Below are 16,777 nucleotides of genomic sequence, written 5' to 3'. Positions count from 1 at the left end.
TCTCAAAACTCCGGGCACAATAAAAGCGATATGAATTATAAATTAGCGTCTGGACAAGAGAACCAATGAACAGCTACATAGACCTCTTGAACATCCGAGATATTTGAATGAAAAAGCAATGCCTTCCAAAAAAATCTCTGCACGTCTGTCTCCTTTATCAATTCAATAATCCTGCAAACAGCTTATAATTGCCAGCTGATCTCTCTTAATGAGTATCTAATCAATGTCATTGTAAACCACTGAGCTGAGCTTCTGAATTTCATCTTAAAACACTCCGTCTCACTTACCTCCCAAAAACATCGACCAACCATGTGCCATCTACTCTAGTATCACCTTTTCTGACCTGATGTCCAATGGAGCCTGTCATATTCCTATTATAAACATCTCAGCTGTATACAGAACAGAAAAAGGCTCTGGTGATCCATCTGTGAGAAAGAAAACTACCACCGAACTATCCTGATCTACTTTCCAGTACTTGTGGAAAAGTCTCATCTATCATGGCATCGCAAGTGCACACTAAATACATCTCAAATGTTTTCGGGATTTCTGTGTCTCCCACCCTTACAGACAGTGAGGTTTAGTGCAACTGTTGCTCTATGATGACATCACCCACAGGAACACAGAGCAGCTGGGTCTGTGTAAACCAGAGATCGCCCATACATTGGGAAGGATGTCAGGGTCCCTGAGAGGGGGTACAGGAGATTTACCAGGATGGTACAAGGAATGGGGGATTTTAGTTGCAGGGACATGGGTGTTAATGGTACAGGTCAAGAATATCCATCTACAATAGATGGACTCTCCTTTCTAACCTCTCCCCTTGCCTGGGCTGTGGTAACCTTCAGGTTAAACACACCACCAGCCATCTCTCCCTAATGAGAGAGCAGCCCTATGGTCTGGGAGGACAATGCTGCCTTTCCCTTTTACACAGTGATGCCACTGTACCCCGGGGATGGGGAGAGGGAATGCTGAAGGTGGGGGATGGGACACCACTCAGGCACAGTGCTTTGTCCTGGAGGATGTTCACTTTCTTTAATATTGTTGGGGGCTGCACTGATGCAGGCAAGTGGAGAATGTTCCAACACAATCCTGATGTGTACCTTATAGAGAGCAAACAGACATTGGGGAATCAGGGGTTTGGGGAAACAGATTGTTCTCCTTGTAGCAGAGGAAATTGTGGGTGCCCTGTGACAGAGGGGTTTACAGAAATTATACATTAGAATAATCAACCTTACACTCATCAGCTCATCATAAACTGTTGACAAGACATATATGAAAGACTTGGAGGGAGATCTATTGACAGGATGGTTTGATTCAAAGGAGAACTTTTATGCATCAAATAGGAATGAGCTGGAACACAATACTCACAACTAAATGCAAATATCCAGGTCCTGATGAATTGAGTAATTCTGTCAGAGTGTGGTGTTACAAATACTGAGGTTACCATCTGAATGCCCAAAGGTATTACAAGTTTATAAAACCGTCACTGTCAGATCAGGTTAGAAACTCTCATCATCCCCTCCTCCTGGCCCAGGATGACTGGACACATTACCCCTTGTGGAGGTCAGCTGTCATTCAGGGGGAAATCTACGTGGGTTTCTATTAGTTTCCATTTTGGGACTTCATGTGACTAAACAGGGCAGATCTTTGACACATGGGAGAGAATGTTCCAAGTTTTAGTGAGATGTGGAGAGCAGGTTTTGCTGCTGCTTCTTCCCTTCTGTGCTGCCGCTGTGCCTCATCAATAAGACATGGGGGGGGGGGTGAAAGGCTCATGCAGCTTCAGGGGCAAGTTGTCACCATTCTGACCAAATAGGCAGCAAGCTCCTCCCAGTCATTCCATAGAGTATCCCTTAAAAGACAGGAACTCTGCATGCTTCCCACTGCCCAGTGTTCCCAGGAAATGTTTAGAAGAATGATGGGGAAAATCTCCTAGGAAAGGCATAACAGTAAAGTTCCAAAAGGATTATAAACAGTTTACACAGAGGGATCCATTGGAGAAGTGGGCAACAAGTTGGCAAATGGAGTATCACTTGGGAAAATGTGAAGTTGTTCATTTTGGAGGAGATAATAAAAGAACAGAGGACTATTTAATTGGTGGAAACTGTAGAAAGCTGCTCCACAAAGGGAGCAAGAGGTAAATGTGCAGGAAACAAAGCAAGCTAGCACAAAGTTACACCAGGTCATCAGGAAGGGGAATGGAATATTGCTCCTGATTTCAAGGGATTTGCAGTATAAGTGTTTGAAGTATATACCTGAGAACAACTTTATAAAGTGCTAGTGAGACCACATCTGGAGTAATGAGAAGTTTTGCTACCTTTATTTAAGGGAATACATCACTTCATCGGAGGCATTCAGAGAAGATTGACTGGGATGATCCTTGGTTTGAAGGGATTCTCTTTTAAGAAAAGGCTGAAGAAGTCCGGACTCTACTCACTCGATTTGGGAAGAATGAGAAGTGAACTCTTTCAAACATATCGGCTTCCTCAGGGGTTTGACAAGGTAAAGACTGACAGGATGTGTCCCAGCATGAGGGAACCTAGAACCAGACTCTGGGTCAGTCGCAGAATCAAGGGTTCTGTTTTAGTTTTGTCAACTTTAATGCAACACCAACACGGGTAAGGGGTTTCAGTAGCAATGGAGCTGGGGTGAGGGGGAAACAAGCAACATTTTACAGATTGGAATTCCTGGTGCTGGTGATTGTGTAGATGTCTGATCAGAAGGGCACCTTGGCGTCAGAATAGGAGAGCAATATTGTGAAGAGTGTAGCTCTGCCTCAGTTCCCAGTGAGAGAGGGGCTCAGCAGTGAGGGAAAGGAATTTGTAACATCAACTGAAGGCAATGGGTTTAACCATTGCAATGTTTCATTGGAGGAAAATGCAGCTAATCGAGTAGTGGGAGCATGGTTAGCAGTTTGATAACAGAATAACAGTGGAGTAATGGAGAGGGATGATGGGGAGTAGAGCTGGACATTGCCAGTGTACATGTGAAACCTAACAGTGCTTTTGGACGATGTCACTTCCTGGCAGTATGTAGGTGAGAAACTGGAGGGACCAAGGATAGATCCTTGAGGGACACCGAATACAAGGACTTCAGAAAGGAAAGGGAGAGTGGAGATGGAGAAGGATTTTCCAACAACCTTGAAGTCAAATATTAGTTGGTAGCAGAATGGGTGAGCAGGACATAACCAGAAAAGACAGACAGAACAAGGAACAATATCTGTGAATCGGTGAGGGGGAGTGATGATGATGATGATGATGAGGAGGAGCCTGACTCTACATTCTATTTCTCCATTCGTGAGATCACCCAACCCCACCCTAGTCTCAGCTCATTTACTGAAATACTTGCTCCATCCCTGTGTTATCTCCAGACTTCATTATCCAAACACACTCCTGGCCAGCCTCCCACATTCAAATTACATATAATATCAAGAATATCTAAAACTCTATTGCCCAAGTGCTCGCTTGTTCTATAAGTTGTTGATCCAACAAAAGGCTCCCGTTTACAAGCAACTTAAAATTCTCACTCGATGTAATTCCTGGCTGTGAACATCCCTGTCTCCCTGCACCACACAACCTGTGAGACCTCGACAACTCATTTTCTTTCAGACTCCCAACGATGTGTTTATTCATTGCTTCACCGGATTGGCTGTTTCTACTGTTGTCAAGGCAACACGGTCTGGAATTCCTATCCTAATCCTTTCATATCTGTTTTTCTCCTTTAAAGGTATCCCCGAAAACCTGCTTATTTGGCAATTCTTTTGATCACCTGACCTAATATACCCATCTGTTGTCTAGTGTCAGAAATCATCAATAGTATTTCGTGAAATTATAAAAATGATAAAAATACGAACTGTTGTTGATTTGCACATACATTTTCAACTTTTCTCTGTCGCTGAGTGAATAATCTGTAACATCTCTTACCCAACCACATTGTGGGAGCACCTTCACCACACAAACTGCAGCTGTACAAGGAAGTCAAACATCACCCTCTCCACAGGCAATGGGGCTTTGGCATTAATCACTGGGATCTGTGGAAGGAGAAACACAGTTGATATTTCAGGGAATGAAAATGTTGCAGAATTTGATGGTCAGAAATGGAAGGAAAATGCCCTCTTTTGTTGTAAAAAGGAATGATTCACTGGCAAAGTGATTGTGGAAAATTCAGTCCGTTTAGAGAGCAGCACGTTGTCAGGGGTTGGGCAGCAGAGGAAAATTAACTCACAAAAGGTCTGTGAAAGTAACAGTAAAACACTGAACAACCCAAACACCCTGTTTCCCAACACTTTAACTCCCCTTCCCGCTGCACCAAGGACATGCAGGGCCTGGGCCACCTCCACCGCCAAATCCCAGGCATCTGATGCCTGGAGAAAGAACGCCTCATCTTCTGTGTTCGGGTCCTCCAACCACATGGGATCAATGTGGATTTCACCAGTTTCCTCATTTCCACTCCCCCCACCTTATCCCAGATCCAGCCTTCCAACTCGGCACCACATTCTTGTCCATCTTCCTTCCCACCGATTGGCTGCTGCTTGACCTGCTGTGCTTTTCCAGCATCACACTCTGACATTGAAAACACCCTGACTCTGACACTCTGTAAATCCTGCCCTATCTCTCCCTGCCAGGCAAAGCTGTGCATGTGTCCCCCTGCAGCTTGCCCCTCACAAAGTTGGCTGCCACACTCATGTCCCATGAATCACTGCCCCCAATAAAGGTGGCGGAGCTCACTCGCACCATTCACCATTTGAAGCATTTTCCCGTTTGCCACAAACACGGTCCTGGGATTTTCAAATTTGTGTTTTCCGATGTGCACTAAGATCTGTGAAACGTCTCAGCCCGTTCCATTAAAATTTCCTTCCCTTCCTGGTCAATATGTCTTTCCTTACCCCTGCCCTGCACCTTCACACATTTCCAATGCCTTGGTCACAACACACACTGTGCTGCCAGTGAAGCTGATCACGTGGTTGCTTATAGCCACGCCCCTCATTCACTCCGATTGGTTGGAGGACCGACAGGCACAGCCTGGTCTTCCAGTCCCAGCCCCATCTTCTTATAAGAGGTATAAGAGTGAGGGTTCATTCCTGTTTCTCCTGATGTCAGACATTAACAACAACTACCTGCATTTTATGGAGCCTTTCACACAGACAATTCTCCTAAAGTGTTTCACGAATGCTGGAAACATTGATTAAAGAGAAAAACTTTAAGATACATATTTAAGGAGGACAGAGGGGATTAGGAAAGATATTCAAGAGTTTTTTTTTAAAGATTAGATTACTTACAGTGTGGAAACAGGCCCTTTGGCCCAACAAGCCCACACCAACCCTCTAAGAGCAACCCACTCATACCCAACCCCCTACATCTAACACTACGGACAATTTAGCATGGCCAATTCACCTAAACTGCACACTTTTGGACTGTGGGAGGAAACCGGAGCACCCGGATGAAACCCACACAGACACGGGGAGAATGTGCAAACTCCACACAGACAGTTACCTGAAGTGGGAATTGAACGCAGGTCTCTGGCGCTGTGATATAATAGTGCTAACCACTGTGCCGCCCATCTGCAGCTCCAATCGTGGAGTGATGTATGTGGGGAACAGCTTACAACGGAGACAGTTAGTGGTTAACCACAGCTTAACAACCCCACGTCCTAGCCCCCTACCCCACACACTAGGCCTTGCTCTCACAGCCTGTCATTACACACTACCTATGGTTAGCCATTAATAGTCTCCATTAACAGCTAGTCACCCTCCCCCAGCCAGATCGTTATCCACTCCTTTATCCAACCGTTCTTCTCGCTCTATCCCTACCTATCCTTTACTCCTTACATCCTCCCCAAACCCTACCTTCTGCATATAAACCAACATTTGTTCTCACAGTAACATCAGCTGTGAGGCAGGGACACCGGATCTGAAACGTTAACTCTGATTTCTCGTCACAGATGCTGCCAGACCTGCTGAGCTTCTCCAGAACCTCCTGGTTGTTGTTTCTGATTTACAGCATCTGCAGTTCTTTTGGTTTTAATTTACCGGGAGTTTGTAATTCAGGTCCAACAGCCTCTGTCCCAGTCTCTGCTGTCTCTCCCACCCCCACCCAGTGACACTGCACCTGCACAGCTCATGGACAGGTGTTGTCTTGCTGGCCACACCCCTCATTCACTCCCATTGGCTGCAGGACCGCATAGACTCTCCTCCCATTGGTGTGGAGCTGCCATCAATCAAGCCATCCCCCATTGTGAGGTGAGTGGTGGGCTCCTCGCTCTCTCTGCCTTGGGATGAGATTCATACTTCACAGTGAATAGGGCAGTATCACAGAGCACAGGGGCTGGGGGCTATTCAGCCCATTGGGGCTGTACGCTCTCCCTCTGGAGATGCTGCAAATCCGTCCCAACTCCCCTCGCATTTACCCACAGCTTCCCAATCTTTCCGTAAGAAGTAAAATTGCAAATCTGTTTGAGAACACCTGCTGAATCTGTGTCCACCCGCTGTTCAGACTGTTCCAGATGCTCAGAATGCACTCAGTAAAATATAGGTCACATATTCACATTATTTTCCATTTAACTTCAAGTAGTTACTAATATTGTGACATTGTTAACAATTCCCCTCTCTCTGCAAATTAAAATATCCTAGAAACAAATCTCCCCCTTGTCGAAATCACTGCTTAACCTTCTCAGATCCAAGAATTATCTGTGCTGAGATGTACAGCTCAGAAACAATGGACCAATTCGCCCATGCCAACTAGGAATCCTAAACTAACGGAGTCCCACTTGCCGGATATTGGTCTGAATTCCTCAAAACCCTTCCTAATCACGTACCCAATTGGATGCCTTTTAAATGTTGTAATTGTATCAGTCTCCACTACTTCATCTGGCAGCTCATTCCATTCACACACCACACTCAGCTTGAAAACGTTGCCCCTTTGATCCCTTTTAAATCTTGCCCTCTCAACTTAAACCCACATGGTCTTGTTTTGGACTCACCTAACCTGGGGGGAAAAAAGACCCCAGCTGTTCACCATATCCACACCCCTCGTGATTTTATAAATCTCCCAAACGTCACCTCTCAGTCTTTGATTCTCAAGGGAATTTAACCCCAGCATATTTAGCCTCTCTGTGTAGCCCAAATCCTCCAACTGTAGCAAATCTTTGTAAATCTTGTCTGAACCACTTCAAGTTTCACAACATCCTTCTCAGAACAGGAAAATTCAAACTGAAAACGGAATTCCTGAAATGGCTTTATCATAGAATAAGGAGCATAGAAAAATACAGCGCAATACAGGCCCTTTGACCCTCGATGTTGCGCTGACCCAAGCCCAACGAACCTACACGAGCCCACTACCCTCCATTTGCCTATCCAATGCCCGTTTAAATGCCCATAAAAAGGGAGAGTCCACCACTGCTACTGGCAGGGCATTCCATGAACTCACGACTCGCTGAGTAAAGAATCTACCCCTAACATCTGTCCTATACCTACCTCCCCTTAATTTAAAGCTATGCCCCCTCGTAATAGCGGACTCCATACGTGGAAAAAGGTTCTCATTGTCAAATGTCCTATCCAGCCACAATATAACGTCCCAGCTTCTGTATTCAATGCATTGACCAATAAATATAAGCATACCAAACACCACCTTCACTACCTGCCGACCTGCGACTCTACATTCAAGGAACAATGTAACTCTTTTTTCAGCAACACTCCCCAGGAACTTACCATTAAATACATTAAGTCCTGTCCTGATTTGCCTTACCAAAATGCAGCAGCTCACATTTGTCTAAATTGAACTCCATCTGCCATTACTCACTCGAATGGCCCATCTGATCAAGATCCTGTTGTATTCTAAACTAACCTTCTTCACTGTCCACTACACCTACAATTTTGTATTTTCTGTAAACCTACCTCATATTCACATCGAAGTCATTTATTTAAGGACCCAATATCCATTCCTGCAGCACACTGCTTTTCAGAGACTTCCAGTCCACAAAGCAACCCTTCATCACCACCCACTGTCTCCTACCTTCAAGCCTGTTTTGTATCCAAATAGATAGTTCTCCCTGCATTCCATGTTATCTAACCTTGCTAACCAGTCTGCTCTGTGGAACCTTGTTCAATGCCCATATAGACAATGTCCACAGTCTGTCTTCATCAATCTTCCTAGCACTTCTTCAAAAAAAAAACTCAATCAGGTTAGAGCGACAATTTCCCACGCACAAAGCTATGCTGACTCTCTAATCATTTCTTGTCTTTCCAAATACATGTAAATCCTGTCCCTCAGAATCCCTTCCAACAACTTGCCTGCCACTGACTTCAGGCTCACTGTTCTCGTGTTCCTTGGCCTTTTGTTACCACCTTTTTTTAAAAAAAAAAGAATGGCACCCGTCTTCCAGCACCTCACCTGTCACGGACGATAATACCAATATGTCAGGGAGGGACCCAGCAATCACTTCCCGAGCTTCCCACAAATTTCGGGAATACACCTGATCAGGTCCCAAGGCTTTATCCACCTTGATGCAATTTCAGACATCCTGAAACTCCTCCTCTGTAACAGACACTTTTCAAGTTATCACTATTCATTTCTCCAAACTCTCTAGCTTCCACATCCTTCTCCAGTGAAAAAAAAGACATGGAATATTAGAGGTGCGAGGTAGGAGCGAAGGACTTCTGGGAAGGTGAGTCTAACTCAGTAGCTGAGAGAGTAGCTCAGACTGAGCTGTCTCAGTCCTCAAGGACAGAACTGTTCAAATGGGGTTTGCAGCAGCTGGTGAGGGAAAAAGATACTACACCTTATCGTTATGAATCTACCAGCTGCAAATGCATCTCTCCATCACAGTGTCGGTAAGAGCGACCATCCCACAGTCCTTTTGGAGACAAAGCCTCGCCATAAAGTTGAGAAGAACCTCCCTTGTGCTGTGTGCTACTATCACCGTGCTAAATGGGACAGATGTAGGAACTCAAACTGGATTTCTCTGAGGCACTGTGGGATAACAACAGCAGCAGAACTGTACCCCAGCACAATCTGTAATCTGATGGGTTTGTACATCCCGCACTCACCCATCACAATGGACAGGAAAGGAGGGCATGCCATGAGCAGCACCAGGCATACCTAAAAATGAAGTGCCAACCTGGTGAAGCTACCAAACAGGACCATCTGCATTTCAAACAGCATCAGCAAGCAATAGAGCTAAGTGATCCTACATCCAATGGAGTGGATCAGGGCTCTGCAGTTCTGCCACACCCAGTTGTGAATGGTAATGGACAATTAAACAACTAGTTGCAGGAAGCACCACAGATATCCCCACCCTCACTGGGGTTTCACACATCCATGCAAAAGATAAGATGACAGCATTTGCAGCAATTTTCAGCCAGATGCAAAGTGGGATGATCAGCATTCTCCAATGGTTCCTAACGTCACAGATGTGAGCTTTAAGCCAGTTCTATTTAGTTTGAATAATATTAACAAAATGGTTAAGTAGTGTAAAGGCTTTGGGTCCTGCTAACATTCTGGCAATAATACTGATAGCTTGTGCTCCAGAACTTGCCACCCACCAAGCCATGTACCGCTCCAGCACTGGCATTGACTGACAATGTGGAACATTGCCCAGGGATGTTCAAATAAAAACACAGGGCAAATCCAATCCAGGCAATTTCCCTCTATCAGTCCAACTCAATCAGCAGTAAAAGTGATGGAAGTAGTCATTAGCAGGACAACCAAGCAGCAGCTGCTCAGCAACAGCCAGCTGAGTGACACTCATTTTCGGCTCCACCAGGGCCACTCAGCTCCCGATTGTGTTACCGCCTGATTCACAACCTGACGACCAGCTGAATCCCAGAGGTGAGGTGAGAGTGACAGCCCAGTCCCACTCCAAGACTACTATTTCTAGCTGATTCTACCCTTGTCTCAGCTCATATACTCTCATCCACCTTGTGTTATCTCCAGACTTCATTATCCAAACACACTCCTAGCCAGCTTCCCAAATTCAACCTCTCTGTAATCTCAAGAAAAACTGAAAACTGTGCTCACTTCTCCCAAAACATGTTGATCCATCTAAAGGCTCCTATTCATAAGCAACAACAATTTAGAAAACTCACTCTTCATATAATTCCTGGCTGTGATCATCCCTAGCTCCCTGCACCACACATCCTTTGAGACCTCGACAACCCATTTTCTTCGAGACTCCCAATGATTTGTTAATTCATTATTTCAATTGTTTTGCTGATTCTACAGTTGCTAAAGCACCATGGTCTGGAATTTGCAGACAAAACCTCACAGGTCTGCTTTCCACTTTAAGACATCCCTCAAAACCTACTTTTGGCAATGCTTTTGGTCACCTGACCAAATATCTCCATCACTGGCCTCATATCTAAAGTTCTCAATAATATTTCTGTCAAAGCATGATAATAAAACTACAAACTGTTCTTGATTTGGACATTATCTTCAAATCATCACTGTTGCTGTAATGAATAATCTGTAATGTCTCTTACCCAACCACATTGTGGGAACACCTTCACCACACAAACTGCAGCTGTACAAGAAAGTCAAACATCACCCTCTCCACAGGCAACAGGGCTTTGGCATTAATCACTGGGATCTGTGGAAGGAGAAACACAGTTGATGTTTCAGGGAGTGCAAACTGGATTACAGGGAATGAAAATGGTTCAGAATTTGATAGTCAGAAATGAAAGAAAAATACACTTGCTTATTGGGAAAAAGAATTCTTGACTGTCAAAAATATTCAACAAAAAAAAAATCTGATAATAGAGCAGCACATGGTCAGGGGCTGGGCCGCAGTGAAAAACTCATTTACAAAGGGTCTATAAAAGTAATAATACAGTATTAAACAGACCAAACATACCCCCATGGTTGGAGACTGAGGAAGCTGGACATTGACAAAGTGGTCCTGAGGGAGCCCAGAGGTGAATCAGAGCAGGATTGGCTGCTGTCATCACAATGACTCTGTACCAGAGAGAGGCTGCACATGCGCCTGGCTGCACCGTGCCCCCTACAAAGATGGCGGCTCCGCACGTGTCCAGTGAATCCTTGTCCCGAATAAAGATGGCGGCGGTCACTCAGCCCTGCAGCCGCTGAGGCAATTCCCCATTTACTGCAAACACGGGACTGGGACGTTCCAATTTGGGTTTTCCGACGTGCACAATTTGTTTGTAAAACCTCTCCGCTCATAGCAACACAGGTTTTCTCCCGTTTCCCTGTTTATTTCTTTCCTTACCGTCTCCTTTCTCTCCATAACTTCCCGAGCTTTCATTACAGCAACTCTGCGTCGGGCGCGAGGGTGATCACATGGTTTACGTTAGCTCCGCCCTTCATTCACTGTGATTGGTTGGAGGATCAACCTCCCGCTAGGTCCTCCAGCTCCGCCCACCGTCCTTTCATTGGTCCGGTTTTGACATCAATCACCCGGGGTCACTGTTGGCTGGAGCATGCGCAGTGTGTCCTGCTTGTGCTGAGATGTTGGGTCATGTGATGGGAGGTAACAACAATGAGTGCAGATGCTGGATCCCAGATTCTGGGTCAGTGGTGCTGGAGGAGCACAGCAGTTCATGCAGCATCCAAAGGGCAGAGAAAAAGCCCTTCATCAGGAATAAAGGCAGTGAGCCTGAAGCGTGGAGAGATAAGCGAGAGGAGGGTGGGGAGAAAGTAGCATAGAGTCCAATGGGTGAGTGGGGGAGAGGATGAAGGTGACAGGTCAGGGAGGAGAGGGTGGAGTGGATAGGTGGGAAAGAAGACAGGAAGGTGGGGCAAGGCCGGACAAGTCATGGGGACAGTGCTGAGCTGGAAGTTTGAACTAGGGTGAGGTGGGGGAAGGGGAAATGAGGAAACTGTTGAAGTCCACATTGATGCCCTGGGGTTGAAGTGTTCTGAGGCGGAAGATGAGGCGTTCTTCCTCCAGGCATCTGGTGGTGAGGGAGTGGCGGTGAAGGAGGCCCAGGACCTCCATGTCCTCGGCAGAGTGGGAGGGGGAGTTGAAATGTTGGGCCACGGGGCAGTGTGATGGATTGGTGGGGGTGTCCCGGAGATGTTCCCTGAAGCGTTCTGCTAGGAGGCTTCCCCCAGTCTCCCCAGTGTAGAGGAGACCACATCGGGAGCAATGGATACAATAAATGAAATTAGTGGATGTGCAGGTAAAATTTTCATGGATGTGGAAGGCTCCTTTAGGGCCTTGGTTAGAGGTGAGGGAGGAGGTGTGGGCACAGGTTTTACAGTTCCTGTTGTGGCAGGGGAAAGTGCCAGGATTGGAGGGTGGGTTGTAGGGAGGCGTGGAGCTGACCAGTTGGTCACAGAGGGAACGGTCTTTGCAGAAGGCGGGAAGGGGTGGGGAGGGAATATATATCCCTGGTGGGGGGGTCTTTTTGGAGGTGGCAGAAATGTCGGTAGATGATTTGGTTTATGCGAAGGTTTATAGGGTGGAAGGTGAGCCCCAGGGGCGTTCTGTCCTTGTTACAGTTGGAGAGGTGGGGTGTGGAGGGCGGAGGTGTGGAATGTCGACGAGATGCGTTGGAGGGCATTTTTAACCACGTGGGAAGGGAAATTGCGGTCTCCAAAGAAGGAGGCCATCTGGTGTGTTCCATGGTGGAACTCGTCCTCCTGGGAGCAGAATCATCTGAGGCGGAGGAATTGGAAAACGGGAAGGCATTTTTGCAAGAGGTAGGTTGGGTTGAGAGTTGACTGAGGGTAAGAATTCCCTTTGCTTGAGCTCTGCAGTAGATTTCCTTTATTCATGGAGGGAATTGCCTTCCTACTCATGACTGTATAGCTGTGATTGATGAATCAATGCTATCTGAATCAGTGCATAAACACCCCATTTTCACAACATCTAAAATCTTTAGCACATTGTATTACGCTCCTCTTTGGAAACAAAAAAAAAATGAAATGGAGCCTCGAGGAATCGGAGCAGGAGGAGGGCATTCATCCCTTTCAGCTTGTTCCCCCATTCTATCAGATCATGGCTGGGCCAACCCAGACCTCAACCCCTCTTTTATGCTTGATCCGCATAGCCCTCAACTGTTCAATATTTCAAAAATCTATCTGCCCTCTTTTAAAATAATTTGAGATAGAATCATAGATTCCCTACTGTGTGGAAACAGGCCCTTCATCCCAACAAGCCAGCACAACCCTCCGAAGAGTAACCCAACCATTCCCCTCCCACATTTAACTTCCACTAAAGTTTGGGTGAGAAAATTCTAGCCATTCACTGAGAGAAAAAAATCTTGACTTTTTCTAAAATGAATGTTCCCCTCTGTAATGACCCCTGGTTTGAGACTTCACTGGTGCTGGAAGATCTAGTCAACATCCACCCTATCAAGCTCCTCAGAATCTTGTTTCCATAAGATCACCCCTGCTTATCTATTCTTGATAGGTCAACCCTTTCATGCTCGAAGCAGCTAAGTGACTCTTTTTTGAATGGTCTCCGATGTTGGTTTATCCTTTATTAAATATAGGAGCTTACATTGTATACAGCACTGCAAGTGTGGACTCAGCAACAGCCAGTGTGGTTAACCAATCCTCAATCCATGCTAATACATTACCCCGATACCATGAGATCTTCAATTGTGCAATTAACTTTTATGTAGCACCTTATCATTTGCATTTTTAAATTCCAAATACAGAACATCATTGGATTGCCTTTTATCAGTTCTTCTTGTTATCTCCTCAATGAACTGTCGCAAATTTGTCAAATATAGTTTCTCTTTCACAAAACCCAGACTACTATGTTTAATGATAAGCTTTTCTAAATGTCCTGCTATTTCTTACTTTAATATTCGACTCTGTAGATTCTTTCAGTAGATTTGCTAAGTATGATTCCCCTCTCTTAAATCCATGCGGACTCTGTCCAGTAAGGAACTTGACTGTACTCCAATATAGTTAGTAAATGTATCTATTTATCTTTAAATATCAATTACTTATAATATGCTGGACCCATGCAATATCAATGAATTTGTGACTCTGAATTTGGGTTATAATTTTTTTTTCTGTTAATTCCTTTTCGTACTGTGTTATGCAGACAGTACCAAATGATCACTCTTAATTGTGAGTAACTTTGAAAATAATATGTTTTAAAAATGACATCCCAAAATGCTGCCTCATTATTGTGCAAGGAGGATTTTATTCAATAGTTTGCATATAAAATTGAACAGCTTTTTGCTGCAATTTATCCAGGCTGCAGGTTACACCGAAGTATCAGTGCCTCACCTGTAGAGTGTTCCCAGATATCGTGCAGCTGCAGTATTTTGTTTTGCACTCCACTATATGTTGTTCTCACTTGTTTCTTTGTGAAAGATTACAAAATTAATTTGGATGAATGAAGTTATGATTTCTTTCACCAATGTTGGGAGAAAAAAAGTCAGTATTTCAAGTGCTGATAAAGTAAAATAAACTGATAATCAGCAGAAAGGGTTTAAGATTGATAGATTCTTGTTGCCTCGAGGAATTAAGGGCTACAGGGAGAATGCGGGTAAGTGAAGTTGAAATGCCCATCAGCCATGATTGAATGGCGGAGTGGACTCGATGGGCCGAATGGCCTTACTTCCACTCCTAGGTCTTATGGTCTAAGATGGATATGGAACAAATGCTGGCAAATGGGACTAGATTAATTTAGGATATCTGGTCAGCATGGGCAAGTTGGACTGAAGGGTCTGATTTATGTATTGTACAACTGTGACTTCATTCTCTCAATTATTCAAGAAGTTGAATACTTCGAGGAGGAAAAGGAGAATTTATGCCGAGAATGCACTTGAAATGATGATTGAGGTATATCAAACTCACATTGTTTCATCACCTTTTCCTCTGGGTTCTTCAATGAACAAACTTGTTTTGTTCTCTGAATAACTATGTATCATGTGATTTGTTTTGCACAAAATATTTCGTTAGGATCAAGTGAACTATTAAGAAGTGTTCATGTTTAAAATTTAGGCAGCTTGATTGTGAATCTCCTCTTGGCCTGAACACCACTTTCCTGCCAGCCCTCCTTAACCCTTCAACCCATTACTGATTAAAAGTCTGTGTGTCTCTTATTTAAATTTACTTCATGTCCCAGAATCCACAGTGTTCTGAGATAGGGAATTCCCCATCCTCTGAGAGAAGTAATTCCTCCAACTTTCCCTTCATTGTAAACTAAGGACGACTCATTGTAGATTGAATCATCTTCTCTGCCTCTACTTGGTCAATCCCTTGACCATTTTATACACCCTCAAGGATACCACCTCTCATTCTTAGGCTGCAGTGAATATGAATGTAAATAGTGGTTGTCGTTCAGCTTGTGGCATTTTGATAACTGTGGCAGAGGATGTTTGTTCAAAACTGAGCTCGACAGTTAGTGCTTTTCAAATAAGAAATAGTTGACGACATTAACTACATTAATATGTTGGCGTTTTGTTTTTAGGAAGACTTACTGTTGGGAAGATTTGGTTAAGGGAATATTGCAGTCAAAGCTGTGGAAGATTAACCTCCACCCATGTGTGAGGTAGTACACTGTGGTCAAAAGAATAAAGAGACCACTTCCTCTTTGGAATATGTCCTTAAATAGGGCAGAGGGATCTGCAGATAGCAATGAGTCACTGGCAGCAAATGGCACCAGTTTGTGAGGTTAAATAGAAAAGTAGATCATGGGTTTATTTCTGGGACGACAGAATGGAAATGTGTTCGATATGTGTAGAACCATGGACAGATCACCCTTGGAGCACTGCAAACAGTTCCGATCTACATACTGTAATATGGATGTAGAGGCAGTAGGGAAGATAAAGAATAGTTATTGGAATTATATTCAAACTGAATTTGAATTCATCAAGTAAGATTGGACAGTCTTGTCTCATTGTAAAAGAGTGACATGGTCCAGTTACGTTTGATCGGGTAGACATGGAAAAGCTGTTTCTGCTTGTGAATGTCAGAATCCACTGGATCTGTGGATATAATTGTAATCACTATTAAATCTCACGGGGAATTTGCAGAGGGCGACAAAATCTTTACCAAAAAGGGGTTTGAATGTAGAACTTACTTCATCAGGAATAATTGAAGCAAATAACAGATGAATTCAAGGAGGAGCTTGGAATACAAGAAATCAAAGAAAACTATGTTGATGGGTTTAGGTTGAGAAGGAAGCCTGTGTAAATCACAGATACTGCGAACCTGTTTTTGTGTCCTGAAACGATGCATCTGTGTTGTTCTGTGCCATTTCTATAGGAGCAGCAGCGGCAGCAGTAAACAAGACAGCTCACCCTTACCATTCTTGGAGAAAAGCAGAACCTCTGGCCACACAAAAGGGAAATAGCTCTACTGAGGAGGTGGTTCAAACAGTGGCCAACGACTCAATCCGCAGAGACAGTGTGCCTTCATTACCTGGTGAGAAAGGTGAATTCTTTAACCAGAAATGATGTTTTGTTCTTCCAATGATCTCATGACTTAAGCAGGGAAATGTGTCTCTTCAGTTAGATGATTTGAATCAATCAAATCTTTTTGCTACGTTAGCACTCCTTCCCTACCCAAAGGATATGTGGGTCAAATAGGTACATGTCTTGCACTGCTTTAATTCAAGATTCCTTTATTCAGTCATGTGCTTAACCTATTTAATCCAAGTTCCTTGTGTTTCCCCTTGGATCTGTGGTTGTGCACAAGGAAACTTAAACAATGTGTGATTCAATATCAAAGTTGTGTTGAATCAATAATTGTAACCCCACTCTGCTCCTTGAGCAGATAGTTAATCCAAGGATTCTAGCTCAGCCCTTAACTTCAAGTTCAACTTCTAAACCTTTCAGTTAGCAATGGAAAATAACAAAGAA

The 16,777-nt window shown here is 44.3% G+C and overlaps 2 long non-coding RNA genes across 2 annotated transcripts in view; one reads left to right on the top strand and one right to left on the bottom strand.

Moving 5' to 3' along the window:
- LOC132810634 (uncharacterized) overlaps positions 1 to 3,764 on the top strand; it is a 54,563-nt gene extending 50,799 nt beyond the window's left edge. The window contains exons 6-7 of the long non-coding RNA XR_009642968.1: positions 2,326 to 2,499; positions 3,724 to 3,764. This is a non-coding gene — a long non-coding RNA (uncharacterized LOC132810634). The remainder of the gene's footprint in view (positions 1 to 2,325; positions 2,500 to 3,723) is intronic.
- A 160-nt stretch (positions 3,765 to 3,924) lies between these two features.
- Positions 3,925 to 11,257, bottom strand: LOC132810635 (uncharacterized). The gene is made up of 3 exons (XR_009642970.1): positions 10,843 to 11,257; positions 10,472 to 10,578; positions 3,925 to 4,027 (listed from the first exon to the last, which is right to left on the bottom strand). It is a non-coding gene; the product is annotated as an uncharacterized LOC132810635 (long non-coding RNA).
- Positions 11,258 to 16,777: the final 5,520 nt, after the last annotated feature.

This window comes from Hemiscyllium ocellatum, unplaced genomic scaffold, assembly GCF_020745735.1.
Source record: "Hemiscyllium ocellatum isolate sHemOce1 unplaced genomic scaffold, sHemOce1.pat.X.cur. scaffold_1800_pat_ctg1, whole genome shotgun sequence".
Taxonomy (NCBI): Eukaryota; Metazoa; Chordata; class Chondrichthyes; order Orectolobiformes; family Hemiscylliidae; genus Hemiscyllium; species Hemiscyllium ocellatum.
The sequence above is the reverse complement of the archived record's forward strand: the minus strand, read 5'-3'. Positions and strand labels throughout refer to the sequence as shown.